Below are 6,477 nucleotides of genomic sequence, written 5' to 3' on the forward strand. Positions count from 1 at the left end.
TGTCCCCTATGCTGCCTAAAGCTAGGGAATAGGGTTGGTGGTGAGTGTGACTTCTCTTGATCCATGGGAAAGGGGACCACACCTTTTTTCCCATTTGGATGAACCAATGTCAAGCCTTGTTTAAGGGGCTGGTTTAAGCTCTATTAAGGGAGGGAAAATGTCACATCACCAGCAGGTTTGAGTTGGTTTTAGACTAACCCATGGATTGCCAAGGTGGCTTGGTGATGTGGTCATGATTTGGTCTCTTTCCATGTGCTTAAAATGAGTTTGTTGACTCATTGATCTTTTGACTAGTCAATGATGACTGGGATAGGCTTGAAGAAGGTCAAGAGAGTTGTAGGAAATTATCCTAAAGAGTTTGGAATCAAAAGGGTTGAAGCTTTGAGCAAATACATGAAGTTGGAGAGGGTTTTGACCTTTCCAAATGGGTTGACCAAGTCAACCCAAGAGAAGGATTGACTTGAAAGTCTTTAGACATGTCATGGGTATCCAATTGAATGATTTTAAATGGTTGATTTGATTCAAATGGGTTGAATGATTGAATTTGACAAGTGTATAGGTTAAGGGTTGACTTGGTCAACCTGGTCAAACCATTAGTTAAATTTGATACAAACAAGTTCAATGAGTGTTTTGAGATCAATGGAAGTTATCCCATACATTGGGTAGGTCATTTGGGTTGAAAATGGATGTTTAAATCCATTAAGGGCATTTTGGTCAACTATAGTTGACTTGGTCAACCAAGTCAAACCAAAGAGTAAGTTTGTGTTCAATGTGTCCCTAAAGTCATTTAGGATCCATTGGAATGACATTTGGAGAAGATTTTAAATGTTGATAAGTCAAATCAAGTTGAGTTTAGGCCAAAAGTCCAAAAATCCCCCTTTAAGGTCATTTTGATCTCGAGTCAATTCTGGGTCAAATTGAAACTAAAAAGATGTGGATTATTACTTAACAAGTCAATATCAAGGTATTAGGAGTGATCAAAAGATTTGGAGGGGGTTCCAAAGTGAAATTCCACTAGGTGAAAAGCACAGTGGTATTGATTGTAAATATTTGAAGGTTTTGCAACCTTTGGAGTTGAATTAAGTTTATGCGGTTAGAATCCTCCAAATGAGCTCAAATTTGGAGGGTTACCTCTAGAGACATGTCATATCAATATGAAATTGATAAACTCTGAATCAGACGTCATTTGATTGAGTTTTAAAGTGTTTGAAAAATCCTTGTAAAAGGCTTTTAGGACAAGGCCTTTGAACCTAAGATTTTGGTCTGGATTTCTGGGTTTGAATTGGGCTTTGAGTTTCAATGAGTGGAGTTGAATTACTCATATCATCTATAACCATTTGAGAGGATTATGAATGATAGGATATGATTAAAGTTTGATAGAAGTACAATCAAGGTTTGAACTGAATTTGGGATCATGATAGGTTTAAAGTGTTGATAGATTTGAAATCTAGATTTGATTTGAAAATTGAATTGATTAAATTCTAGATTGGTCTATAATGATCAGAGATCTAGATTGATCTAAATCTGGGTTGTTCCTAGAGTTTGGAGGGATTCTAAGATCTAGAATCTAGAAGGGTTTTAGGATCTAGATAAATGTTAAAGTTTGGAATCTAGAAGGATCCTAGGACCTAGAATAGACCCTAAGGTTTGGAGTCTAAAAGGATCCAATGACCTAAAATAGATCCTAAGGTCTGAATCTAGGAGAATCCTAGAATTTAGGTTGATCTGGAAGAGTCCTAGGGTCTAGAGTAGATCCTAAGGTCTGAAGTCTGGAAGGATCCTAGGACCTATAATAGATCCTAAGGTCTGGATCTAGGAGAATCCTAGAGTTTAGATTAATCTGGAAAAATCCTAGGGTCTAGAGTAGATACTAGGGTCTGGGGTCTGGAAGAATCCTAGGGTCTAGAGTAGATCCTAAGGTCTGGAGTCTGGAAGGATCCTAGGACCTAGAATAGATCCTAAGGTCTAGATCTAGGAGAATCCTATAGTTTAGATTAATCTGGAAAACTACTAGGGTCTAGAGTAGATACTAGGGTCTGGGGTCTGGAAGAATCCTAAGGTCTAGAGTAGATCATAAGGTTTGGAGTCTAGGAGGATCATAGGACCTAGAATAAATCCTAAGGTCTGGATCTAGGAGAATCCTAAAGTTTAGGTTGATCTGGAAGAGTCCTAGGGTCTAAAGTAGATCCTAGGGTCTGGATTGATTTGGAGTCTGGAAGGGTCATAGTGGCCTCATACAAAAATGAGGTAAACAACATCATAGGAACTCGATAAGCATCTAAGAATCTTATTAACTTTTCAGAATTAGAAATTTCTCTACGTAATGCATGCAAGTATGTCACTATTTGGGTGAACCTAATGCACATGTAACATATAGTTTTGTTTGGTTTCATACGAAAGAGTTCATAATCATGCAATAGAATGTTAAATCTAGACTTTTTAACCCCACTAGTTCCTTCGTACGTGATGCACTATCTATCTCAAATCTCCTTATCATTAGCACAGATAGATACTCTCATATAGTCCTCATATTTTAATGCACAAAAGAAATAATTTAAGCACTTTGTATTTAATTGCGCTAGATCCCTATTCTCATTGCTCCATTCATTAAAAGGTACTTGAGTTTTCATGTCATTCACAAGTTTAAATGGTGCAATGTAATCTTCTTTAACCAACATCCACATACGATAGTCTGTAGACTGTAAAAAAGTAGACATTCTAATTTTTCAAAAATCAAATGGAATATTGTCAAACAAAGGTAGATGGGTTATAGAATAACCCTCCACAGTATTATGATTACAAAAATGAGTCATGATGATTTTTCAAGGTTTTCTAAAATACTATTTTTGAAATCTTGCTCTGATACCAATTGAAAGTACAAGATGCGCCAAGAGAGGGAGAGGGGATGAATTGAAAATTTGTTGCAATAAAAAGACAATCCTAAACATGAGTTCTATTTTTTTGTGTTTTTAAAATTTAAACAAGAAAATTAAATTAATGAGGAAGTGAATGCTTAAAACACAATTGCAACAATAGGTGGTGAAATTTTAACTTACTCAACAAAGAATTTCACTATAATTTTCACCAAGAAATTATAACAAAAGTAAAATACAAAATATAAATAAAGTGCATTAAGAGAAAAATCACACCAGAGAATTTATAGTGGTTCGGTTACTTGAACTACGTCCACTCCCCGGAGTCCTTCACTCTGAGAATTTCATTACTAAACAACAATTCTCTTTTTTCCCCCACAGTAAGGCGGAGAAGCCTTTACAAACCTCACTTCCACCTTCTCGGCATAGCGGAGTGCTAAGCGCTATGTCACCCGCCCGGTGACGGTAGTGAACCTTCTTATTTCCACCTTCCGGTAGAGTACTTTAGAGGACTCATACCTAGAAAGATCTGCCCCTTAGATAGCTTCTCACAAGATTTTCTTTGGCCACAGGAGGAGCAACGTGCAACAAGCTAGAAGTAATCGTGTGATCTCCCTCATAAAGCTCACCTTCTCCTTTTTCTCACAAACCCCAAAATCTTCTCAAGAGCTCTCTCTCTCAAGAAATCACCTTCTAGTCACGTTCCTCTCTCACACATTAATCTCAAAAGACAGAAAATTAGATACTTAAATCAAGCTCCAAGAAACTCTAAAATTTTCAATTTAGTCGTTATGATCGTACATTACGATCCAATATTGTACAGTATGATCAGTTCAAAACAACCTTCATCCTGGTACAAAGGATTACGAATAGGCTTTTTTTTAACAATATCGTACATTATGATATAACATCATCTAGTACGATATGTAAATTCCTTTTGTTCATACAAGACGATTGGTGGGACGACGAAAACTTGTCACTGTACGTTGTATGGTACGATCCACTTTGTACAGCACTATTAGTTCAAAATGAAGGGATCATCCAGTACGATGTCTGAGACGATAGAAAACAGTCTCGGTTGATCGTACAGTACGACCTATGTCATACAGTACGATAACCAATCAGAAATTAATCATTGATTTACTCACTAATCACGAGGTTAATTTAAGTAAGTATTCAAAAACTCGTACTGTACGATCAGATCATACAGTACGATCAATTCAAAATTTATGAATTAAGAACTTAAATTAATCTGGCGGCTGGAGTTTTTAATTAGAAACACATCGTACAATACGATAAGTATCATACAGTATGATTTGTTCCCAAATAGCGGTTGAGCAAGAGCATATCGTATAGTACGAATAAAACTCGTACAGTTCGATCGACAGAGAAAAAATTTTCTTTATTTTAAAAAAAAACTCTCCCCCTGTGTGAATGCATGGTTGCTCAATTTTGCTTACATTTTGTGGACAGACTCAAGAAAAAAAATAATAAAAAAGGAAAATTACAGGGTATAGACTCCAAATCCTACTCTACCCAGTCTTGAATATTATTGTTGTCCTGAGTAATTTGTGATCTCCTTGAAATATTAGTACTTATAGATAAGAGAAGAAATAAAAAATATTTAATAAATAATAATTCAATCTACATTATTTGTCATCATCAAAATCTCATATTAAGGGTCATGAACTGCAACAATTTCTTTTACACATTGTTACTTTTTTTAGCTAACCAAATAGCTCCTTAATATAACACTGTGAAGAAAAAATGATTCATGTAGATGACCCCATGTAATGGGATAAAACCATGATATTATTTTGTTGTTGTTGGCAAGAAATGAAATTTGTGATCAACATGCGTGCATATAAACCTATGATGCACCGACACTCTGCTTAAAAGGAGAATACAGTGTCGAACACAGACACACGCCCAACGCGGCAGGGACATGTGTCAGACACGGGATTAGCGTGTCAAATTAAAAAAAATTGAAACGGACTTGCGTGTCCTAATATTTAATAATTAAATTTAAGTAAATTATAAAATCTTTACATATCAAGTATATCTGGATCCGGTATTCACGTATACGCCTTAGGTTTTCAATTTCACACTCTCGTATTCCTTTACGACGCGACCAGACGAGTAAGGTGAGGTCTCTAGCCATAGTCTTCGTCATTTCTACGCGCACGCAAGGCCAAATCAAGCACGTCTTCTTCGGCCTCCTCGTTCCTTCGTATTTGGCCAACCTCCATTCATCATTTTTGCATGCAAGCGAGCCAACCGAGCACGATTTTAAGCAATGTAAGTTTGATTGAAGTAGTTTTCTCTTCTCTTCATTTTCGTTCAATCATTCATCATCTCTTCATTTCCCATTGAAGTGTTCCAACTTGTGACACTTGTGTGTGCTCTATCAAAGGCATAGGAGGGAGTGTTGAAGGACGAGGAGGGAGAGTGGCGTGAGCCAAACGACTGAAGCCTGGTATATATTTTTGAGCATCTCCAACCGAACGCGAAACGAGCATATGGCATCGTTCGGTCGCTCCAGCCGAACGCCAAATTTTCCGCCATTTACTTGCGTGTGAACAGTGCAACATCAATATTGGCATTGCACTGTTCACCTACGCTATTTTGCTCTCTTAACCGAAAAAATGCGTGAAAGGGAGAAGGATCGTTACCTTCGCAAAAACACATAAAATGGCGTTCGATTGGAGCAGCACTACGCTTTTTTTCCATGGGATGATGACAAAGGTATATCTAGATAAACCCTAATAAAATTATGCATTTTAATGTTTTGTATTTGTGTGATTGCTTATGTTAGGAGTTGTTTTATTTTGTAATTTGAAATGCAACATAATGCAGAATTCAGTGTTATCTTGTAATATATAAATTTCATTTTATTGTTTGTTGTTAGCCATCAATATGGCTGAAATTTATATAGAATCCTTACTGGTTGAATTGGCACAAAGACTTCAGTAATAAAGAAGACAGTTTTGAACTATATGGACATTATCAGTAAGATGTTCCAGAACCAACCAATCCTTAGCATGTTACTCTGTTTAGTTGCTAGCTTTTTAAAGCCTACCCAAAAAAATTTCAAGTAAAAAAAAAAAAAAAAAAAAAAAAAAAACTTAAGTTGCTAGCTTTTACAACATAAGGCTAATTTAATTTTTATTACTATCTGTTTTGTTTTCCTCTAATTTAAAAATTAAAGTGTTTGGTTAGCTAAAAAGTAAATTCAAAGTATATTTTCTCCCAATTTATTAAGACTTTATTTCTTCCATTTCACCCGTGCTTTTAAAAATAAAATAAACTCTAGTGCTGGTGGGATTGGATTAGGCGAAGGTTCAAAAGAGCCTTGTGTAGAAACTAATAAGCCCTTATGAAATTATGTTACAAAGTTAAGAAAAAACTTTTAAATGAGGGGAAAATATGTCATTCAAATGCAATTATTATAGTGTCACCTACAAATGATTATATTCTAGGGTGAAAGCATATCTACTTAAGATTGATGGTCATAGAATTAAAAATATGTCCTAAAATTACTACTTCACAATTGATTGAGTTGAAAAGACAGGTTGTTAAAGCTGAATTCAGGATCAAAAGGGCA

This window comes from Dendrobium catenatum, unplaced genomic scaffold (genome assembly GCF_001605985.2).
Source record: "Dendrobium catenatum unplaced genomic scaffold, ASM160598v2 fragScaff_scaffold_662, whole genome shotgun sequence".
Taxonomy (NCBI): Eukaryota; Viridiplantae; Streptophyta; class Magnoliopsida; order Asparagales; family Orchidaceae; genus Dendrobium; species Dendrobium catenatum.